Source organism: Pteropus alecto, unplaced genomic scaffold, assembly GCF_000325575.1.
Source record: "Pteropus alecto unplaced genomic scaffold, ASM32557v1 scaffold38, whole genome shotgun sequence".
NCBI classification, from domain to species: Eukaryota; Metazoa; Chordata; class Mammalia; order Chiroptera; family Pteropodidae; genus Pteropus; species Pteropus alecto.
The window spans coordinates 9,944,397-9,969,679 of NW_006442512.1; the positions used below are offsets into that span (position 1 = coordinate 9,944,397).

General features: G+C 36.6%; 1 pseudogene; it reads left to right on the forward strand.

The window, feature by feature from the left end:
* Positions 1-287: 287 nt before the first annotated feature.
* LOC102898047 lies at positions 288-3,403 on the forward strand (annotated as a pseudogene).
* Positions 3,404-25,283: the final 21,880 nt, after the last annotated feature.

Sequence of the window (25,283 nt, forward strand, 5' to 3'; positions counted from 1 at the left end):
TGAACAGATCTGGTTAGACTTTTGGTTGCAAAGAACTCAGCCTGAATAAAACTGGTGCCTATTGCAGGGCTATGTATGAATTGAAACTGAGACTAGAAGATTGAGCGGAAGTAAAACAACTCTAGTTTCCAGCTTCTTTCTCCATCTGTCTGAGGTTCTTTCTCAGCATTTCTCTCATGGCATCTCTATATCATTCTGCATCACAAGAAAGGTATCTGAGCCATTTTTTTCTCTATTAACTTCCTCTGCTTACTTAGAGCTTTAGCCCCGTTATAATTTTGTTTGGTATGGGACCTGTTGTAATCATCCTCCTTGACTCTTTTCAGCTTCAGCTCTCAGGCTTCATTGTTCAGTCTCCTTGTGTTTTTGCAGTTAGGTTCATAAAAGTAAGTATCTTATTGTCCTAGCTCACTTCTGCATACCATATCATGCCATAAGTTACTGGTTATCCAATAAATGGTATGATAGATGGCAAAAAAGAGCCACAATTCCCTGTAACCACACACTTTTGATTTGGTAGCTCCCTCCATCAAGTGATGGAGTCTCTCTATCCTTGAATCTGGACTGGCTTTGTGACTTTTTGTAGCTAGTAGAATGAAGCAGAAGTGATATACAGTTGTACTATTGCTCTTCTAGAGGTCTTGAGCATTTCCTGTATTGCTCTTGGGAAACTGCCATATGAATATGCTTGGCTAGGCTGCTAGAGCCTGAGAGACTAAGTGAACAGAGATAAACTATCTTAGACTAGCCAGCAACCAGCCTGCTGGAATAGACTTCCCGATCTGACTAATCTAGGCCAGACTTGGGTGATCTTGGCTGGACTCCCCCATGCATTTGCAGTCAACTGCCAGCCGGCTGGTTGCTGGCTAGTCTAAGATAGTTCATTGTGGAAGAGAATATGGTACATTTAAAGGGCTGAAAAGGTCAGTGTGAGTGTGACTGGAATATAGACAGAGGGGGTAACTGTGAGAAAATGCAGGAGAAGAAATGTGTAGAAACTTCAAAGCATGGGGCCTTGTAGTCTGTGTTATACATTTTGGAAACATGGAACGCTATTGAAGTGGCTGGAGGAAGAGGGGAAGCATGGGCATGTGATCGGTTTTGTGTTTTGGAAAGATCACGCTGTATGCAGTGTTGATAAATGATCGAATTGAATTCAAGCTGAGTGAATGTAAAGAGATCAGCTAATAGATTGTGTTGTGATGGTTAGAAATGGTAGTAGCTGGAATTAAAAGAGCAGCTGAAAGGAGAGGGCAGATTTGAGATATGCTTAGGAATTAAGACCAATAGGGGAAGACCAAGATGCTTAGAAGATAAGACCATAGAGTTTGGATATGAAGGTTGAGATAGGGAGTTATTAACAGAGACTTCTAGATTTCTGGTTTTGACAAGGAAATAAATGATAGTGCTACTCACTGAGCTTATGAAATCTGGAAAAGGAATAGTTTTGAGAAGAGAAATCATGAGATCTATAGACATGTTGAGTTCAAGGTGCATTGTGGTCTCCAAATGGAAATGTTGATTATGAGACCGGATATATGAATTAGAGGAGAAATCTAGGATATAGATACAAATTTAGTAAATATTGGCGTTGAGTTGGCAATTGAAATTGTAGAAGTGGAGAGAATTTGGGGCAGACATTGTAGATGATAGTTCATAGGCCTATCATAGTCTGTCAGTCTAAGATAACATTAAAAATAAAAATTGAACTAACATGTAAAAATAAGAATATTTCACATAAATATTTGAATTTCCAACTTCTCTGAAACTTTGAAACTTTGACAACTTTGGGTTCCCATTCCAGCATGGTAAAAACTCCCTGAAACAGGGTTGTAGTCACAGTCTAAATGAATCATGAGCTTTCTAGTGTGAAACCCTTTCCCTTGACACATTTTATTTATTTTTGTCTCCTCTTTGACTACTGTAGAGTTTGTATACACAGGACTGAGCCTTAAGAAACTTCAACATGTAATAGTACAAAAGAAAAAGACAAATTTGCCAAGAAAGTTGAAAAGAATGAGCTATAGAGATAAGACAGTTTGGCAGTGATGTGAAGGAATTATTTGCAGAAGAGGAGAGTGACTTTGGAAAGCCAGCTCCAAGCTACTCAAGCTACAAGAAAACTGCTTTCTAGGGAAAATCAGCCACCCATGGACAACATAATCTGGGCTAGTTTGATTCCAAAATTTGTGTCCTTCTTGGGCAGAACTGATTGTAGTACCATTCAGTTTGAATCTGCTTGGGCCTTCACTAACATGACGACTTCCAGAACATCAGAACAGACCAAGGCTGTAGTAGATGGGGGTGCTATCCCAGCATCCATTTCCCTATTGGCATGGCCCCATGCTCACATCAGTGAACAAGCCATATGGGCTCTAGGAAACACTGCAGGTGATGGGTTAATTTTCTGAGTTGGCTATCAAGTATGGTGCAGCTGACCCACTGTTGGCTCTTCTTGTGGTTTCTAATATGTCATCTTTAGCATGTGGTTACTTATGTAATGTTACCTGGACACTTTCAAACCTTTGTCTCAACAAGAATCCTGCACTCCTATTTGGTGCTGATGAGCAAATTCTTCCTACTTTAGTTTGTCTCCTGCATCATGATTAACCGGAAGTAGCAGAGCCATTTCAAGTAGCTGGACCATTTCCTACCGACTGATGGCCTAAATGAAGAGATGGAAATGGTCATGAAAATAGAAGTTGTGCCCCAATTTGTGAAGCTCCTAGGAGCTACTGAATTGCCAATTGTGACTCCTACACTAAGAGCCATAGGAAATATTGTCATTGAAATAGATGAACAGATGCAGATTGTAATAGATGCAGGGGCACTTGCAGTCTTTCCCAGCATCCTAATGAATTCCAAAACTAATATTCAGATGTAAGCTACATGAATAATATCAAACATCCCAGCTGGCTGCCAGGACCAGATACAGCAACTTGTAAATTATGGATTAGTCCTAGTCCTCATTGGTATTTTCTCTCAGGTAGACTTTAAGACACAAAAAGAAGTCATATGGGCTGTGACCAAGTACACATGTGATGGGACAGTTGAACAGATCATATTCCTCATTCATTGTGGCATAATAGAACCATTAATGAACCCATTAACTTTAAAAGCTACCAAAATTATTCTGGTTATTCTGTATGTTATTTCAAATATCTTTTAGGCTGCTGAGAAACTAGGTGAAACTGAGAAACTTAGTATAATATTTGAAGAATGTGGAGGTTTGAACAAAATTGAAGCTCTATAAAACCATGAAAATAAGTCTATGTGCAAAACTTCATTAAACTTGAGTGAGAAATATTTCTCTGTAAAAGAAGATCAAGATGTGCCAGAAACTACCTCTGAAGGCTATATATTCTAAGATCAGGATGGCACTCCTTGGACCTTTAATTTTTAGGTTATACAGCTGAAGTATAAAGTTGTTTGTTGTGTACTAGGTTTGATATAAGTTTGTCTTACTATTTCTCTACTAAGAACTCTTTTTAAATATAGTTTGTTATTATAGCACTTTTTACAATGAAATTATACTTGAACAGTTCCTATCAATGGGTTTCTTATTTCTATGTGGAATTTCATATCTTGCAGTGTCCTGTAAATAAAAATTAAATTCCACCCTAAAAAAAAAGAAACCGTACTCATTAGCAGTCATTCTTCATTCTCCTCTCCCACAGTGCCTGACAACCACTGATCTACTTTTTGTCTCTATAGGCTTGCCTATTCTGAACATTTAATGTAAATGGAATGATACAATATATGGCCTTTTGTGTTCGGCTTCTTTCAGTGAGAATTATTTTTTAAATATTTATTCATGTTGTAGTATGAATCAGTACTCCATTCTTTTTTTTTTTTTGAGTGAATAATATTCTGTAGGATGAATGTACCACATTTTGTTTATTCATTCATTAGTTGATGGACATTTTAGTTGTTTCTGCTTCTTGTCTATTGTGAATAATGCTGCTGTGAACATCTGTGTACAAGTCTTTGTGTGGACATGTTGGTTTTATTTCTTCTGGGTAAATACCAAAGAGTGGACTTGTATCATATGGTAATTCTATGTTTAATATTTTGAGGAACTATCACACTCTTTTTCAATGTGGCTGTATCATTTAACATTTCTACCAGTAATGTACAAGTGTGCCAGTTTCTCCTTCTCCTCATTAATACTTGTTATAGTTTTTTATTTTTTATTTTATTTTATTTTTTTATAACCATACTATTGTATGTGAAGTGGTATCTCATTTTGGGTTTGATTTGCATTTCCCTAATGATGAATGACCTTAAAATCTTTACATACTTATTGGCCTTTTGTATATCTTCTTTGGAAAAATGTTATTTAACTCTTTTGTCCGTTTTAGAGGGTTATTTTTCTTTTTCTTATTGACTTGTGAGAATTCTTCATATATTCTGGAATAAAACTTTTGTTGGATATTTGACTTGCAAAGATTTTATCCCATTCTATGGGTCATCTTTTTACTTCCTTAATGGTATCATTCAAAGTATAAAAGTTTTTAATTTTGATGTTTAATTTGTCTGTTTTTCTTTTGCTCGCTAGAATATCTAAGAAACCATTGTCTAACCCAAGATTATAAAGTTTTACTCTAAAATTTTCTTCTAAGTGTTTTAGCTCTGACATTTAAGTCTGCAATTCATTTTTAGTTAACTTTTTGTATGTGGTGTGAGTTAAGGGTCCAAACAATGTATTTATTTATTGTTTTACATGTGTATGTCCAATTGTTTCGGTATTATGTGTTGTAAAGACTATCTTCTTCCCATTGAATTTTCTTGGCATCTTTGTTAAAAATCAATTGACTGTAAAGTACGGTTGTTTTCTTGGGGAGCTCTCAATTTTGTTTCATTGACCTATATGTTTGTCCTTATGCCAGTACTACACTTTCTTGGCTACTCTAGTTTTGTAGTAAGTTTTGGAATCAGACAATGTGACTCCTACAACTTTCTTCTTCTTTTTTTAGGATTGTTTATATTGGATTCTTTGTATTTCCAAATAAATTTTTGAACAGCTTGTCAATTTCTTCATATTATCCAGCATTTTGATAGGAATTGCATAAATTTGTAGATCAAATTGAGGAGTATTGCAATTTTAACAATATACTTCTGAGCCATGAACATGGGCTGAATTTTAATTTGTTTAGACTTTCTTAAATTTATTTCAGTGATGTTTTATAGTTTTGGGCATGTAAGTCTTATACTTCTCTGGTTAAATTTACTAAGCATTTTGTTCTATTTGACATTATTAAGAATGTACTTATTTTCTTAACTTCATTTTCAGACTGTTCATTGCTAATGTCTAGAAATACAATTAATATTTGTATGTTTCTCTTGTATCCTGTGATCTTGCTGAACTCATTTATTAGTTCTAGCAGGGTTTTCTTTGTTTATTTTTTAGTGGATTTATTAGGATTTTCTCTACACAAGATTATGTTGTTTTTCGAATAAAGACAGTTTTATTTCTTCCTTTCCACCTGAATGCCTTTTATTTTATTTTATTTTTTACTTATCTAATTCCCTCGGCTGGAAGTTTTAGTACAATGTTGAATAGAAGTGGTGATAGTAGACAAGCTTCTTATACTCAATGAGGAAAACAGAACCTAACAATTAAGAAGTATTTAATATGAACAGCGCCAGGAAGTATAGTGCAGTGATTAAGAGAAAGTACCTTGGAGTTAGAGAGCCCAGTATTCAAATCTCAGTTCTTTCATTTATATATATATTGTATGATATAATTGGGAATTATAATAGCATCTAATGAAGATTAAGCAAACTAATACATATAAAGTGTTTAGCGGAATGCCTGATAGTACTCTTAGTAACATTAGATAAACATAACCCATTATTATCATTATTATCCAACTATATAACTTCTTAAAACAATCAGAGATATTATTAACACTATATTTTACTATCTTTTCCTGAATTATCTAATTTTCAACTGTGTCCAAGAACTTTAGGTTACTTATTTAGATCATTATTAATATTCTTCTTCTTTTGCTCACCTATTCCCCACTTCCTACTGCAGCAATAAATAAATTAAATAGTGAAGTGGCTAATGCTGGCAGCATATATATATATATATATGCTTTAGAAGAGTGAGTGTATTAAATATTGAACACTTTCCTGTTTATACATGTTTCACATCAAAGAGATAGTATTTTAAGAGGAACTAAAGAAGATTATTCAATACTTTATACTTTACATGCTCTTCCTAGGCAATTTTATTTAGCAACATTATTGTAAGTACCATCTATTTTCCAAGGGCTCTACAATTTGCATTTCTAACCTGAACTCTCTTTACCCTCCCAGCCCTTCACTTCTTTCTCCTGAGCTTACAATTCCCTCATGAATACTCGGACATTTTCTCAATTAACGTCACTACATTCTTTCTTCCCTCAAAATACACTTCTTTTCCAATCTTGGTTATGACATCCTCATCTCAGAGATTGTTAATTCACTTAGCCATTTAAATCAGAAAATTTGGTATTATACTCTCCTTCACCATCTATGCCTAATTACTAACTAACAGTTAATTTACTTTGAAGTCCTGAATTAAATATATTTTAAATGTATTCCTACCTCTCCTCCCCCAATGCCTTAGCAACAGTCCCTATTTTTATTCAGGCCTTTGCTGGGACTAATTCAACAGTCTCCTCTGTCTCCAGTTTTTTTCTCACACAATCCATTCTCCACACCAGTCACAATATTTTTTTTTCGCCTAAAGTACGTGTCTTATCATGTGGTTTCCCTGCTAGGAACTTCAAGTGGATAAAGCTCAAATGCTCTCAAAACTCCTTAGCATAGTGTACAAGGCCATACAAAATCTGAGCCAGGTCTGTTTTTCTAACTTCATTTTCTACCACTCTATTGTATAGTCTTACCTTTGCCATTACTTAAGAAGAAAGAGAGGTGGAGTTTGTCATGTGTTTCACCTGAATTGCCTGTTATACTCAGAACATGAGTATAATATGCCTCTGTGTAACACATTACTTTTTCTACTTGGAGTCTTTGTTTTTGTGTGGGAATGTCATTCCAGATTATGCTGCCAAGACTTCTAACTCTATTCATATCTCTTATAGCCTATTGGAATAACTATCTTTTTTTAAACAAGATCTTTTTACCCTATAGATTGTGAATGTTTTTAGAACCGAGACTTAGTCTTATTTCTCTGTTTCTTTACTCTAATAGTGTGATGCCTAGAACATTGACATATTAATAAATATTTGTTAAATGAATGAATAAATGAATGAACATAAAACATAGGGGCTACCTAGCAATTTACATTCTGCTGATTATATTTGGTTTTAAGTGAAATATGACCAGGGTTTTTTAAGCTTCAGAAAACTATTATATGTATTCTTGTGATATTTGACGTGTTAATCTTATAGAAATGGATTAATTACAAATGCTATTTCAAAGGGCTTAATTTCTTATCATAAGGTCATTGCTAAAGGATAAAGTTGAGATTGTGCTGAATAATAATGTGCAAGTCCCATTTCTCTGGACAACCAAGCTGTGAATTACAATGAAAAAGAGAAAGATTTGATGTATGCTTATTGGTAATGCCAGCTTTGGCAGCATGTGAATATGCTGCAGATTAAATTTTCAAGCATTTAATAGGTAAAGTTGCTCATTTTTTTTTTTAAACCCACGGGAAATGTCAAGTTTACCATAAACATTTGAAATGCACCAAAATTAAGATATGCATGAACACATAAATCATTGTTTCTCTTTGATGTTATTGAATAATGTTACATAGGTGAAGCATGCTTCACAAATGTGGTAGTTGCTTTAGGTGGAACACGGAGGAAAAGTTTATATTCAAGTTTAGTTTATAGTCTATATTCACGATCATGAGATAAATTATAAGATAAATGATACTGGGTGGAAGTGTGTTAGAAATAACCAGTTTTGGGTGAAGAACAGAAACATCGCTATTGAAATATCATGAATTTCAGTATTTTAAATAATATCTGAGCAGAAAGGAAAAAAGAGTTGGCACAAATTTAAGTAATAACAGGGAAAGTAGACTGATTTCTTTGTGTATAGAAATTGTCCTAATGTAGCTGATTCTGGAAATTTACAGTAAGTATGTGCCTTCAGTCATAATGAACTATCTCATGTTCTGCATACTTTGATCCAAATCAGATTTTTCCTTTCCTTTGTGAAGAGATGAAAGTTAAGAAACTTAGTAATGGATAATAGCCATCTTGGAAATGTATAGGGAAGATGCATAGTGTGCTGGCTGAAAACTTACTGCTTGGCTATCACTCATGGGAACATAACGTTCTAACAATAAGCTTTCTGCTTCTGTACCCCTGCTGACACAACCAACCTGTGGGCTGACAGTTAGTAAAAAGAAGAAAAATAGACTTGTGTGTTCAAACAGGATGAAGAATAGGGGTTTAACGCTTAAAAACCCTATACCTCTACATTTTGGGGCTGTGTACCCCTGGCTGAATAAAGAGTGTGTTTCCTATAACTCACTAATTTCTGGTGGTCTGTGTGTCTATTAGGGGCTGGCGGCTACAACATTTGGAGGCCCCAGTGAGATCTCAGGGAGTGGCCCTGAGATCTAAGACTGGACAGGCCTCCCAAGCGGTTGCTGTCCCTGTTAGGGACTCAAAGGGGTGGTCACCCTGAGATATTCCAGGGCCCTTGGATGCCATAACAGGGTCAACGTAATCATCAAGGATGCAACCTCTAGGACACACTCTTTGTTCCTGATCCTGCCGGGAATCTCTGAGGCCTTGGTGTCTGGATAAAAAGGTACCTTTCTGTTGATCAGTCATTGGAGATCTGTGGAGAGACTGGATGCAATCATATCTCCCGGACCGTGGCCAGGCTGCGGGACGCCGCCTCCTGTGCCCTGTCATCGGGTTCTGTGTATTGTCTTTGCTCTTGTCTAGGTTGTAGGTAGTGGATCTCTCCGGGTCCACCTACACCCCAGTAATCGTTCTCATCTGAGTGTCTGTCTTGTGTTTTCCGTGTAAGCGATGGGGGGAAGCCCGAGTTCACAGAAGACACCCTTGGCATGTCTCCTGCGACATTTCAAAGATGGGTTTGTAGAGGGAGCTGACTATGGCATAAAGTTTTCTCCAGGCAGACTAAGAACATTGTGTGAAGTTGAGTGGCCATCTTTTGGTGTAAAGTGGCCTCCGGAGGGTTCTTTTGACAGGGGTTTAGTGAGGAATATTTGGTAGATTGTCACAGGAGACCTAGGACATCCCGATCAGTTTTCCTACATTGATCAATGGTTAAACCTTGTTCAGAAACCCCCTCATTTCTCTAGGGGAGTGAGTCTTAGTTGTGGGCCCCAATAGCACCACCTTACCTCCTCGGACATGAGCAGGTAACCCCTATGGGCCTCCTGCTCCCACTCTGAGTGGGGCACCAGCCAATACCACCGACCCGGCCATTCTCCCCTTGAGAGAAGCATCACCCCAGGGACATCACACAGACAGGCCCTTTATGGTTTATGTGCCTTTCTCAACTAGGGACCTGTACAACTGGAAGGCACAGAATCCGCCTTTCTCTGAGAAACCCCAAGCATTAATGGGAGTCTTAGAAAGTGTCTTTCAGACTCACTCCCTCACTGGGATGATTGCCAACAGCTTTTAATTATCCCCTTCACCGAGGAATAACGCAGACCCTTTCGGACTGAAACAGAAAAGATAGCTGTGGGAGGGAGGAAAGTTGAGGAAGCACGGGAACAGATTGAGGAGGAATTTCCCTCCACCCACCCAGACTGGGGACACAATTCTCAGGCAGGGAGAACGGCATTAGATTGGTACCATCACATTCTAATTAGGGGAATTAGGATGGCTGCTCGTCAGCCAATTAACATTTCTAAGGTAACTGAAGTTATACAGGGACCGCAGGAATCCTCTGGAGTGTTTCTTGAATGACTACAGGAGGCGTACTAGGTATACACCCCCATTGATCCTGAGGCCCCTGAGAACCAGGGACAATTAATGTGGCCTTTGCTGCTCAGGCAGCCCCTGATATCTGGTGTAAATTACAAAAATTAGAAGGTTTTGCAGGGATGAACCTGTCCCAACTTGTCGAGATAGCCCAGAAGGTGTTCAACAACAGGGAGGCACCGGATGACCCCAAACGTACGGCTAGAATAATGGTAGCTGCCATGCAGGAGGAGAGACCAGGGAAGACTAGGGCACGACAAGGGAGGTCAGAAAGAGGCCCACGTAAGGGTCGCGCATCGAAAAATCGATGTGCCTACCGCAAGAAAGAAGGCCATCGGCAGAATGAATGTCCTGAGAAGAACGCGAAAGACCAGGGAAACCGCAAGACTCAAATCCTCGTCACTGAGGGAGAGGACTGACGGGGCCGGGGCCCCCACACACTAAGCCCCCAGGAGCCCAGGGTAGCCTCAAAAATTGGGGGCAAAACTGCAGTCACAATATACACTGACGGCTGATACGCCTTTGCCACTGCACATGTACACGGAACCATATACAAGGAAAGAGGGCTTCTGACTTCCGCTGGGAAGGACATCAAGAACAAGGGGGAAATCTTAGCCTTACTTGAAGCCATATGGATGCCTAAGGCTCTTGCTATTGTTCATTGTAAAGGGCATCAAAAAGCGAATAGTCCCAAGGTTGAAGGAAACCGATGAGCCGATGCAGAGGCAAGAACAGCGGTCACAAGGCCAGTGGGGCCCCCACCACATCTACTGACTGTTGTCCCTTACCCAGAACTGCCTCTGTCTCTGACCTATATGGAGGAAGAGAACATATATTTTCAAGATAAGGGAGCCACAAGGAACCAACAGGGATGGTGGACGATCCCAGATGGAAAAATTGGGCTCTCACGGGCCCTTAGAAGGACTCTTCTCCACCAACTACACCAGACCACACATCTAGGGTGAACTAGGATGCTCCAAGCTTTAGACCCCCTACTTTCACTTGATAAAAGGGAGAAGAACTGCAGAGAAGATTGACTCACGATGCCCGGCTTGTGCCCAAGTTAATCCAAAGAAGGGGAAGATAGGAGAATCTAGGCATGGGGAAAGAGGAACTTATCCAGGAGACCACTGGGAAGTAGATTTCACTGAAGTAACTCCGACTGTGGGAGGCTACAAATATTTACTTGTTTTTATAGACACCTTTTCAGGATAGGTAGAGGCCTTCCCTACCAGGAAAGAGACTGCCTTAGTAGTTACTAAGAAACTACTACAAGAAATTCTCCCTCGATTTGGTCTCCCCGGAACTTTAGAGTCAGATGACGGGCCAGCCTTCGTAGCAAAGGTATCACAACAATTGGCTAGCTACCTAAATTTGCGACGGAAACTTCACTGCACCTACCCAAAGTTCAGACCAACTAGAACGAATAAATCAGACCCTAAAAGAGACATTAGTCAAGTTAGGATTAGAAACTGGTGGGACCTGGCTAGAACCTCTCCCTTTGCTCTTCTCCAAGCCAGGTGTACTCTGTATATTAATGGATTCACCCCATTTGAAATTTTCTTTTGAAAACCCCCACGTTTAGTACCTAGAATAGAAGATGAGAAAAAGGCAGAACTACATAACCTTGTCTTACTTAAGTCTTTACAGGCCCTTCGAAGTGTACAGAAGGAGATTTGGTCTGGTGTTCGTGCTGCCCACTCAGCCCCAGGGGACAGACTTCCCCATCAGTTTCAGTCTGGGGACTCTGTGTGGATCTGGAAGTTCACTTCCAAAGGACTAGAACCCAAATAGAAGGGACCTTTCATTGTCTACCTGATGACGCCCACTGCAGTTAAAGTAGACGGCATCCCATCATGGATTCATCACTCCCACGTGAAGGCAGCACGAGAGTGGACAGCTCAGGAAGACGGGCCCTTATGACTAAGACTCAAGTGTACATAAGTCTAACCCTCTGTTTCTTCCTTTTTTCCTCTTTAGCCCAGGCATACAGAAACATAAACCGGCCTAACAATAAGCTTTCTGCTTCTGTACCCCTGCTGGCACAACCGACCTGTGGATTGACAGTAAAAAGAAGAAAAATAGACTTGTGTGTTCAAACATGATGAAGAATAGGGGTTTAAGGCTTAAAAACCCTGTATCTCTGCATTTTGGGGCTGCTTGATTTGGGGTCTGCATACCCCTGGCAGACCCAGCTGGCTGGATAAAGAGTGTGTTTCCTATAACTCACTAATTTCTGGTGGTCTGTGTATCTATCGGGGGCTGGCGGCTACGACAATAGTGATGTGGGAAGAGAGCTAAGGTAGAGCTCAGAAGACAGGAACTCTAGTCCTGGCTTTGACTACAACTTTCTGGCTCTGGACAATCTCTTAAACTTTGAATTTTCTTCTCTGTGTGAAATGAGGATGATCATGATACTTCCCCTTTTTCTTCCCTCCCTCAGTGTTCTATTATTGGTATCAATGAAACAACTTATCAAATAAGATAACATAAATTTATTTTATCTTCTCCTACACCTTTTCTCAATAATGTCAATAGGCACAACAAAGAGATTATAGTGATCACCAATGCCTTCAAGCTTTGCAGAAAAAAATTGAATTTGAATAATTAGGAAGATGATGCATGATGAAGAAAACAAGGAAGAAAGCAGGGAGAAGATGATTGGAATCCCCCTGAAAAGTTTAATGCTATGAAATTAATAATTATTCTTTTCTCAGGCTTCATGAGCTATTGTGTCTTTTATGTATAAGTGCCATTTGTGAAATAGTCTGTTTCCTTCAGTTATACCCATAAGAGCACTTAATTTTTTTAAATGGTAGGAAAATTTCTTTTAGAACAACCACAAAATTAATGGGAATCAATTCCATTGTAATTTCATTGATTTGGGAATTGTGAAAGAATAGCTAGGGCAGAAGATAAGAAATAGAGAAGAAAAATAAACAGTACCCTTAAAAAGTCAATAATGTAAAATTTTTCTTCTTCTCTGACTCCAAGATTTTGTCTTTTAAAGCATTATATTAGTAGAACATTAACAACCAATTTAAGCATTTGCATCTCCTAAATCATTAGTGAGGGGGTAAGTTAGATTTCAATAGGATAGATACTACTGAGAATTGTCAAAAGGAAAATTATTACTTAAATAAAATGGGTAAGAATCAAAACTTACCCAATTTTTTTTTTCAAAATGTATTAGTGACATATCAAGTTTTATTCCAGAATGAATACTCTTAGCTTGTTTAGTCTCTTCACATCTCTTTACTAGAAGAACTGAGGCATACTTTTTGTGGAAAGTATGAGAGTAACACTACCTTTAGTTCTTAGGAAATTGTGAAACTGGGTGACTCTAAATTGGACAGACACTAATATATATATTTATTATTAAAAAATAGAATAATTCAATTTATTTTCACTAAGTACTTCTGTTTATCAGTTTCTACTTGGGTATTACTATTAAGGAAGAGTTTTATGTTAAAAAAGAACAATGAATCTCTGTTGTTGTAAATGCAAAGAATCATAGACACTTAGATTTCGCTCTGCAGCTTGACATTTTAAATAGTTCCCAATTCTCTCCCTGGTAGCATTTAAATTGATTGCTCTTTTTGATTATTTTATAATATTCTTATTTCATATTCCAGAGATATTGATATAAATAAGAATATTAAAAACCTCAGTGATTCACCAAGAGACAAGGTAAAGGGAGGGAGAACTTGAGGGCCAAAGGATGGCCTTTAATCCTATGATTCCCAGATTGTGTGCTCAAAACTAAAGGGTGGAATACCCATAGCTATCTGACAGTTAGGTTGCCCTGCTTTGCCCTGAACCAAAAAGCAGAGATTAGAGGGTGAATGAGGCCACCCATGTACGTTTTGAAATATTTTGATGGTCCATTCTCTTTACTTCTTTTTTTTTTTTGGTCTGTTGCCTTTGTACACAATGTGTTATTAGAAAATGTGATTGAAAAATGGAAATAAATTTGATTTCTTAGATTTGTTGTGGGGGTGAGTATAGCTAAGAACCATGATTTTTTTTTGTAAGTAAAATCTAAAATCATGGTTATGTGAACATTTTTCAAATGCGGGAAGCTCATCAAAGAATACTCTTTCTATATAAGAACAGATAAAATCTTAAAAAATAGAGTTCAATAATAGTTTAGCTATTCATCATCAACCCAAAAGTTGATCTAATTTAGAAAAGACTTTAAATAACTCCTTTGTCCTTTTCTTTTAAAAACATTTAGCACTAAATTATTCCTATCAACCTTTTCAGAAAATATAGAAAAAACATACCCTTTAATAATTCACTTTAAAAAATAATTCAAAGTAACTTTTACTTATACAAATTAAGGATATTTGGGCATTTTATGTTATATTTACTAAAAATATCCCCTTATGAATGAAGACCCAAGGATTTAGATTTTCAAGAATCTGATATTTAAAAGCTATAAAATGTGCATTGTCTCTCTTTCTTTGATTTACCAATGTCATTTTTTCTCATTTTTTTGATCCCTATTTTCTTTCATTGTATTAGCCGACTCAAAGAAGATGAGCATCTGCACATAATAAATTTCCTTAGAGTTTTTTTTTAAAGATCTGAGACTATATAGCCTGTAGAGGAAAGGTACCATGCTAGTTGCATACAAACATTCACATGGCAAGCAGTAAGGCTTATTTTTGCAACTCAATTCTAGAAACCAGGCACAGGACCAATTAGTGGGATATAAAAAATTTTATGCAACTTTAGACACCAGATATAGGACTAATAGATGGAAGGTTATATTAATTTAATATAAGGTATAAATATTTAAAAAATAGAATTGGCAAAAAGTGAAATAGATTGTCTTGGAAAATAATAAATTTCTCAATACTGAAAGTGTCAATTGAAGATTAATCATTTCTTCTAATATGTAACAGAGTAAGACTACAGGGCCTCTAGGATACACAGATTCCAATATGATGTAATTCTTTAGAGTGAAAACACAAAAAGTGTTAAGTGGAAGAGCAGATTAGAGTTTCTTTAGAACTACCATCCCATTCCTAATAAGACTATCTCTATTACTCATCAAAGCACATGGTTAACTGCTTATTTTCATGGTTAGTCTAACCCTTTGAGCTTTTTTTTTCCTGAAAACTATTGTTGTATTTATTGTTGAAAATATTCACTACATTGCTTATAATAAAAATTCATCAGAAATATATTTCTTTTCTTATCTGGTTTATTTCTATCTTGTAAAAATAGTGATATATGTAGCAGTGCTTTTGTTTTTTCGTGTTGATTACTAGAAAACTGTTAAATTTCACTTCTGTCTTATAGAGTGCATTTGGTGTTCTAAACTGATTTCTGTCTTTTCTATTTTTCTACCTGCTCTCCAGTGATTCTCACTTATACCAATTTTCTTACTTTCTCCTCTTTCAAATTTTATCTTGTATTAAATATATTGTAACATCTTTGGAACATTTAAGAATAGCAAGAATATAAATAAATAAAATCCTGATGTAAATTTTACTTAAAATTATCTCATCTTAAAAATCTTTCTGGGGTTTATATTTACTTCCTCAGTTCTCATACAAAAAAAAAAAAAAGGAAAAAGATAAAAACTTCCCCAAATTTCGTAGTTTAATATGTGTGTAATTTTTTGCTTTAATATGGTAGATAGAGCAATGCACTTATTTACCTTAATTACCCAAATGCTACTGAAGTGAAGTTATACATATAGGAAGGGAATAGATTGAAAAATAAATGCAGAGAATGAGGTATAGGCATGAGAATGGTGTGGAGCTAGGACCAGTGGACTACAGATTTGAATTTCTGGTGGATTGAAACTAGAAGGAATGGATAAAATACAAAGGGGAAAGTAGCTACCCAGAATTACTTTTCTATATCCAGGAAAAGGCTATAGCTGAAATGGTAGCCTTTCTCTTCTCAGGAGTCCCGAATAGGTTCCAAGTCAGTAAGTATAAGAGCAAGATTGTGGTGTGGGGCACTTCACAAGGCAGTTAATTAAAGGGCTATATACAGAACAGGTGGGCCAGATCCATTATCTGCTGCCCACTTACATACCCTCTTCTCTCTTTCTCCCACAAGTACCTCTTGCTAGAGCACATGATCCTCCACCTCCCAGACTGGCAACCACAGTGCTGATCTGCTTTTTACTACACAGCAGTTGAACTCTCTGTCTAGAGAGGTCTATTTTGAGTATTTGTGCTATAGAATAGAGTCCTTCTTAGGTTAGCATAGAGAATGATATCCAGCTGGTGTGCGGAATCCCCATTTATTCATCTTTAAATGAACTTGTTAGTGGACATACCCTGACAACAATTACAGAACTTAGAATCAGCTCTTCCATCCAGGGGAAAGATCTGTGGTAGGAAATCAACCTGTATAATGGCAGAGAAATTGCCTTTTGGTAACTGATAGTAATTAATCTAATTATCACTTAAAAATATTAACAAGCAATCAAGAATCTTTCCAGCAAACCAATAACACATTGAAAAGAGATTCAATAAATGTAACTATCAGTATAATTCAGGAAACAGGATAATTTAAAAAGTTGTAATTTACTTCTCAGAGAGATTCAAATTGATATAGTATTCTTAAATACTGAGGATGCTGCTATAGAAAAGAATTAGAAAACAAAGAGGAATTAAATATTTTTAAAATATGCTTGTTTACATGAAAAAAATTGTTTAGTAGAAGGGCTGGAATTAAAAAAATCAAGGGAACATCCCAAACTATGAGATAAAAGCTCAAAACAAGGAAAATGAGAGATAAAAATTTATGAGGCATAGAGGATAGCATGAGTGCTCTATTATGTCTATCCACCAGGGATTTCAGAGAAAGAGAACGGAGAAATTAAAAATAACAGTCTTGGGGCTCCTAAAGATGACCCAAACCTTCAGATTGAAAAGGTGGGGTTAACTGAGACCTGATGAACTGTATCTTGGTGAAATTCTGTTATCAAAGAAAACAAGAAGATTCTCAGAGAGAACGGGTTATCTACAAAGGAATGGCAAGCAGAGTGGCGTCAGACTTCATCGAGCACACTGGATGCTGGATGACAACAAAGCAAATCTATATGGTTTCGAGAAAAAATGACAAACTGTCAAGCGTGAGGCATTCTAGAGATATTTCTAGGAATAGATGGGTTTAGCAAGTTTACCTTTTATGTACCTGTTATTTGAAAAAAAAAATGGGAGAATTAGTTTCTCTAAAGAGAAATGGAGTACAAGAAAGAAAATTTTGAAATCTAAGAATCAGTGAACCTAATCTAGAAGGTCAATGGAAAGAAATCTTAGGGTGTCAGTTGCCCTTTAGGCTTGGAAAGCAATTGATCCAACTGGAACTGGAAGTTAGGAAGGACATTTGTATTCACAAAGAAGGTAGATTTTTTTAAACAAAGAGTATGGTAAAGGTGAAGTAAATAATGGATTTGGCCCATTCAGCAGCTTCACCTTGAAGCAAATTGCTAGTGATTTTCAAATCTTCTCAGCCCTGAAGGCCTGGACCTCTTGGTGATGTTCACCTTACTTCTAATTCTGGCTTCTTCCTATTATCATGTTATTTCTTGCTATTCTTCTACCTATGAACTAAATAGTAAATTTAACTACATTGTTACATCTTTTATGTAGTAATGCATGCTTATAGTATAGTTGCAGAACAATTGTATTAATTCAAAAAATTTCTTTTAAGATATGAAGATATTTACTTCTTTTGTGTGATTGTTTGTTATAGAAAGCAAAATATCTGTTGGGTAACCTAGTTTTGCTGTTAAGGACTAATGTCTGTATATATATATTTTAAAACTACAAAGGTAAGAATCATTTCTATTACTATCAACTTATTTCTGCTCACATTAGTTTTGTGACTGCTACATTAAATCCAGAAGATTTCTGATTAATGAGTATGACTAACTCAACCTGATGTGGCCTATAAAGTAAAAATGAGATTTAAAAATCCTTTTGAGGTTCAGGAAATCATTACCACTAATTTTGAAAGCTCAGGGAAGGAAGTTTATCAAAGAAGTTTATCACAGTCTCAAAAACCTTATTTAAAAAAGAGCATCTGTATTGTAAAATATAAAATGCTTTACCAAAGAGTAATTGTTTTCAAATAAATATATCATAGGTGTGGTCATACAGGCATTAGTACTAAGCATTCTCCTAGTCTAGAATTTGACCCATCCCTAAATTTGACCCTTTTGTAAACTCTTATTAGTGGTATAGAAGAGAGTTGAGTTGGTGGTTTCGAAGTCTCATTGTTTCAGCTTAGACTTTTATCTTAATTTGAATAGTGAAAGATTCAAAGAGAATTGAGATATAAATACTGATATTTTGGACCCTCTATATTTATGAGAAATTCTGAGAGAATTCTTGTTGGAGAACCATTTTTACTTTATATTAATGAAGACTAACGGGACCTTTTCAGAATTTAAATTGGTTATTTGATAGGACTATAATTAAAAACAATTTTTGTAACAGTTTTATTGAAGTATAATTTACATATCATAAATTTGCTCAAGTAAACAAGTCAATGATTTTTAGTAAATTAACAGTGTTATTCAATCATCATCACAATGTAATTTTAGATTAGATTTATATCACTTCTAAAAGTAACCGCCTGTCCATTTGCAGTCACTCTGTATTCCCACCCGCCAGGCCAACGCAATCATTAATCTACTTACTGTCTATAGATTTGCTTATTGTGGATATTTCATACAATATGTGATCTTTAGAATTTGATTTCTTTCTTAGCACAATGTTTTTGAGGTTTATCGATCTTATATATTTCATGTTCAACATACATGTTGTATTGGTACTTAATTTCTGTTCTCAAAGCAGAACAATTGGGCTGATTTCCATTTTCATTTTTTATATGTATCAGAGTTCACATTAACTAAAAAGAGACAACTATGTAGATAATATAAGCTTTTACAGATAATATATACAAAATATTTGAATGTTCAAAATATAGAGTTTTTGGTTTGTCTTTTTCAGATTATGATATTTCTCCAGTTAATTTCATTCTTTTAAGTAACTTTATTTTTAAATTATAGTCTACATAACATATTATATTAGTTTCAAGTGTACAACATAGCGGTTAGACATGTATGTAACTTGTAAAGTGATCATCCCAATAAATCTAGTACCCATCTAACACCATAGTTATTACATTATTGCCTATATTCCCTATGTTGTACTGTACATCTCCATGACTATTTTGTAACTAGCAATTTGTACTTCTTACTCCCTTACCCTTTTCACCCATTCCTCCAATCCCCCTCCCATCTGGCAACCATCAAAATGTTCTCTGTATTTATGAGTTTTTTTCTGTTTTGTTTATTTTGTTCTTTAGATTCCACATATTAGTGAAATCATATATTTGTCTTTCTCTGTCTGACCCACTTCACTTAGCATAATACCCTCTAAGTCCATCCATGTTGTTGCAGATGGCATGGTTTTATTTTATTTTTTTCTGGCAAGCAATATTCTATTGTATATATGTACCACTTCTTTATTTATCTATTGATTTACACCTAGGTTGCTTCCACATTCGACTATTATAAATAATGCTGCAATGAACATATTGATGCACATATCCCTTTGAATTAGTGTTTTGAGTTTCTTTGAATAGAGACCCAGAAGTTGGATTGCTGGGTCCTTCTTTGTCTAGTGTGGGCCTCTTTGTGTTCATCTTGTTTGAAACTCTCAGCTGACAGTCTTGTGGGAGCTTTCTTGTAGTAACTAATTGGCTTTCTCCTGCTGCTTTTAAGATTCTCTCTTTGTTTTCAACCTTTGGCATTTTAATTATGAGGTGTCTTGGTGTGGGCCTCTTTGGATTCATTGTGTTTGGGACTCTCTGCACTTCCTGGGCTTCTATGTATATTTCCTTCGCTGGGTTTGGGAAGTTTTCTGTCATTATTTCTTCAAATAGGTTTTCAATTCCTTGCTTTCTCTCTTCTCCTTCTGGTACCCATATGATGCGAATATTGGTACACTTGATGTTATCCCAGAAGACCCCTAAACCATCCTCATTTTTTTGGACTCTTTTTTTTTGTTGTTGTTGCTGTTCTTATTGGGTGTCTTTTGCTACGTTATCTTTCAAATTATTGATTTAATCCTCTGCTTCATCTAATCTACTGTTGATTTTTCCTAATGCATTCTTCATTCAATTATTCTATTCTTCATTTCTGACTGACTAGTTCTTTTTTATGTTTCCTACCTCCATTTTTATGTTTCCAGCCTCTTTGTTAAAGTTCTCACTGAGTTCATCTACTCTTCTCCTAAGTTCATTGAACATTCTTATAACCAGTGGTTTGAACTTTGCATCTGGTAGATTGCTTGTCTCCATTTTGTTTAGTTCTTACTCTGGAAATTTGTTCTGTTCTTTCATTTGGGAAATGTTTTTTTTTTTTGTCTCCTAATTTTTCTGCCTCTCTGTTTTTTTCTATGTATTAGGTAGAGCTACTTGTGTCTTGGTTTTAGTAGAGTGAACTTATATAACAGATGTCCTGTAGGGCCCAGTGGTGCAGTCTTCCCTGGTCACCTGAGCCAGGTGCTCCAGATATGTCCTTTGTGTGGTTAGTGTGTGCTTTCTTGTTGTAGTTGAGCCTTGGTTGCTTTTCGTATGTTAATGGAAGGGAATAACTCTGAGGCTGATTGGTTGCAATGACTGGCTGCAATAACAGTAGAAGAGCTCTTGTGCAGGGGCTGATCCTATGGAGCAGAATTCACTTCAGCAGGCCTCTGGTGCCTGCCCAGTCTGCCATTTGGGTGTGTCGTTTGTGGAGATGGTTGGGTATTGCTCTGGTGTTGTATGAAGCTGGCCACCAGGAGTGTTGATTCTGGGGCCTCTTGGGAGGGGCTCTTTTGCAAGCCAAGGTCAGCTGCTGCCTGTGACATGCCCAGGGACACTTGGTATGAACTACAAAGTGATCTGCAGATGATTGTCACTTGTGTGGGACCAAGAGGTGTCTGGGAGAGGCTAAGCTGCTGAGGTTGGCTTCCACAAGTGCCAGGCTTAGGGCTGCTGAGCAAGAGGTACAGGGCACACTGGGGCCCAGGGATGCTTGTTTGGGATTTGTAAACCTTTGAGAGGATTTAGGAAGTCTGCAACTTGAGCCAAGCCAGGCCATTTGTATAAAAAAACCACTAAAAGTGGGCCTGCAAGTTGGGTGGGGCAGGATCTCAGGGCTGGGCAACCTGTGTTAGCTAGGTTGATAGAAACTGAGATATGGTGCCAGCCAGAGTTTGCATGCTTAGATGGAGAGAGCTCAACAAAGGAACAATGGACTCTGCCAGCACTTCCATTTGAGAGGAAGCTGCCCCTCCTGTCCTTGCCCTGAAGCCAGACGATTCATTTCCTCCCTGTACATCCCTGCCACACTTCCAGCAGCTGCCCCAGTGCTGGAGCTCAGAGCAAGTGAGTTCGTCAGTAAGTCTGTGCCTGGGCCCTTTAAGAGGAGTGCCTGGGACTCTAGCTGCCCTCCCTTTTACTCATATACAATCTCTGCTGGGTTTTACAGCCAGAAGTTATGGGGACTTCTCTCCCTGGCACTGGAACCCTGGGCTTGGGGCCCTGGTATGGTGCTGAGATCCTAGGCTCCTCCAGAGGGACCTCGGCAAGTGAGATATCCCTCCTGATTTTAAACCGCTGCATGAGGGCGTCCGACCTGCTCGTTTCACATTTTGCCCTTCCTACCAGTCTCAAGGTGGCTTTTTCTATGTGTCCCCAGGACTTCTGTCAACTAGACTTCAAGTGACTCCCAGTGATGGTTGTTCTGTAGTTTAGTTGTAATTTTAATGTGGTTGTGATGGGAAGCAGGCACAGCATTAACCTACTCCACCATTTTTACTGGAAGCTTTGAGAGTATCTCCAGTTAATTTCTATGTATGGAGATAACATAATTAATTGCTGAAGAAAGTGAAAGTTACTTTGTTATTAAAAATATTTGAGGCATTTTTTTGTCTCATAATCTGAGCCTGTTTATCAGTTTCCTTTTCATCAATTTTAACTCTGCTAGCACTTGCCTTGTAATGAACATTATTCAGAATTTGTAAAAACATTATTTATTTATTTATCCTAATAATTTTGCTAGGTTGATATGCTGAGATGAGGTGGAAAGAAAATGATACCAAAGTTAAGATACTGTGGAGAACTAAAACGGAAAAGAGAATAGTAACTTATTTCTGCTCTAACTTTCCAGTTTCCTTTTAGTACTACCTTGTTGTCCTAAAAAATGTGCAAATTGTTTCCAAGTATGAAAAAAATACAGTTAGAATTTTAGAAAATTAGTAATGTTTTAAATAGGAATTACTGGCTTTTTTAATGAAAATATATTTCTCTTTAATCAATCATATGTTTGTACTTCTTCACATTTGCCTAGGGTACTTCAATTTTTATCTTATTTGGTAATTATTTACAATTTCTTTCCCATTTATGTTGAGGTATTAAAGCCTCTTGGTGATTGTCTTTCCTCGCTTCATGGAAATTGTTCACAGAGGGTATTAACTGACCCTTACTTTAGTCTTTCCTTCATTTATGTCGTAAATAACCATATTCATTTTCCCTAAAGTTGTTGGAAAAATCATTTAGCATTTACTACAAACACTTTCTAGCTTCTGTGATTTTGGGCACTTTATAATTTTCAAATCTATTGTTCCTATAATCAATAGACTAAGAAACCTATTTCATTAAAATTAAGTAATTATATTGAAAGAACTTGGAGCTTAGGATCATTTTGAATGCTTCCTACCTTTCTAGCTGTATAACCATGGAGAAATGTTGTGAGCTTTAATTTCTTCATTTCCAAGATGAGGCTAATGCCGTCTCTCTCATAATGTTAATAAGAGGAATAATTAAAATAATGCACTTAAGTAGAAATTTAGCTTTTGAATATAGTAAATATTCAGCAAAAATTATTTGATTAATTTTTGATTGAATAAAATAATTTTTCTTGGTATATTTTGCTTTATCTTCCTTTTTTTCAATGCCTTATATTATATTGCCTTTAAATTTATACCATGCTATATAAACTTGGAGCCATGTTTCATTCACTGTTATTGGATAAACCAGTGATGATTATTAGGAGGTACGTCCATTATTAGTCAAATAGATGGAATGGAATAGTTATTGTAAATTCCAATTTAAAGGTAAATAAAAGTAATTTAGAAGCAGTGAAAAATACTGACTTCTAGATCTTGTATCACAGAAGAAATTTAGTGACTCTTTTGGCCACCAGAAATAATAGACAATGTTCCTAGGGAAGTGGTATGAATTTCAAAGGCTTTTGGTTTAGCTTATTCTTTTAAGTTCTGTCTTACCATTTTGCTTCATTATACCAGCCACTTTCCAGAATTATTTCCTCAGTGTCTTTGCATATTGACTGTACTGTTTGTTGCCTGTCTTCCGTAGTCTATTCAATGTAGTGTGCCACTATGTTAAAAGAATGGTTAACAGTTGCTCTGACCTTGAAGTTTATTTTACAAATGTAGTTTCTAGCACCTTACATGTCACCAATTCTTTTTCTGTGAATTCTTTCTCTCTGCATTCATTTTCTTCACACAGAACTTTGGCGCTCAGAGCTTCTCCAGATTTGGTGTAAAGATGTGCTGGTAGAAAATACAGAAAAACAGACTAAAAAGGAATTTCTATAGTGGCAGTTCCAGAGAGGCTGAGAAATCAGAAACAGGCAGCATCTTTCCTTCCCATTATTCTTCATACCACCCCCAAAGGGAAATGAAGATGCAAGAGGAGGCACTATGGATTTATTCAAGGTTATCCTTGGGCCATAAAGTGTCATCAGGGGCTCCACATTTTGACACCAAGCAGGAATTCAGAAAAAGTACCTGAATTTGTTGTTAAATATAAAAAGAATCTGATATATGCAATATATTATACTTTTGTATAATACTTGTGATATTCAAAATGATTTCACTTACATTTTCTTAGTTGATACTAGGATCAAGGTAGGCTGTGGTTGGTATATTTTCAACATTTTATTTATAAGGAAACTAAAGCTTAGAGATATAATGTGACTTGCTTTCCTTTCTACTACAATTTCCTATCTTCCATAGTGGAAGCTTCTTGTGAAATAGTATCTGCATGGCCAAGTTTTTCCATGGTTCTATCTCCACTCCTAGCCATTTTCTTTTTCTGACACTTTTGTGATATAAAGAATACATTGATGTGCCAGGATATCTCTGTGGGCTTGGAAACTAACCAACTTAGGAAGGAGGCAAGTTTTTCTCAGTGCTCGTGCTCTAGTTTCACTTCCTTGGTCATTCCCTCTTTTATAACTGTCTCTCTTCTTTTAGGCTATAGTGTCTCAAGTCCTAACTGAAGAACTCAGTTCTGATAAATGATTATTTTAGTGAAAGATAATAAAATATGTAAACTTTTGGGAATTATTTTCTACTTAAAAATGGAATACAGGTTGAGTTCCCAGATGTGAAATTTCAGAGATTGAGAAATTAGGGAGACAGTTTTAGGCTCCAAGAATTTCCTGGAGCACTCAAATTTCACAACTGAGATGAATGTTCATTCTGTTTATACAAAAGACTAGCTTTTGTATTCAGGAATTGTGAGCTGGGATATCATATGTTTATAAGGATCAAATGATTCTGCTAAATGTCTGAGACTACTTAACATTAGAGTACATTTCTGATGGTGGGACTGCTGGAACTATAGGATATACCTTACAATACAGAAATTCATCAACGAGAGTATGACAGAGATACCCCATCCTCTACAACCATATTTCTTAGGTACTTGGTGCGTGCCCCATGTAATTTAATGTAGCCTTTATGTTATAGTGACTCACTGGTAATCACTGAAGTGGGAATACCTTGAGTTTGGGTTTCATAGCCTTTATCTCAGTAGATCTGTATTCCTATACCATCACTTCTGTGTGGCAGTGTTAGATTATAGTCAAATCATGTTAGAAGTTTCCACAAAATTCTTGAAACTTTATAGTAAATTCATTAATTAAGATATTTTAGATAACAAAGACAACATTTTATTTAGAAACTTTAGTGTTTATATTTTTCTCCTACTGTGGGCTTTCCCACTTTACTATAAGGGCAGGTGATAGGTACTATAAGCATTGGTCATAGGGATACATCATGGAAGTCCAGAAAATACACTTTCAATAAACTTTAGAATGAATGTGGTTGAGAGAATTTTTATCACAACAGAGAAGTACCCTGGTACAATGATAAAGCAGTCTGTGGTTGGCAGACTTTCCCACATAATACCAAACAGCAGTCAATCATAATAGATAGTGTAGGAGGGCAAACAATGGCAGGCCCCACAGACCTATCAAGACCCACCTGAAGTAGCCTGCTTCTGACC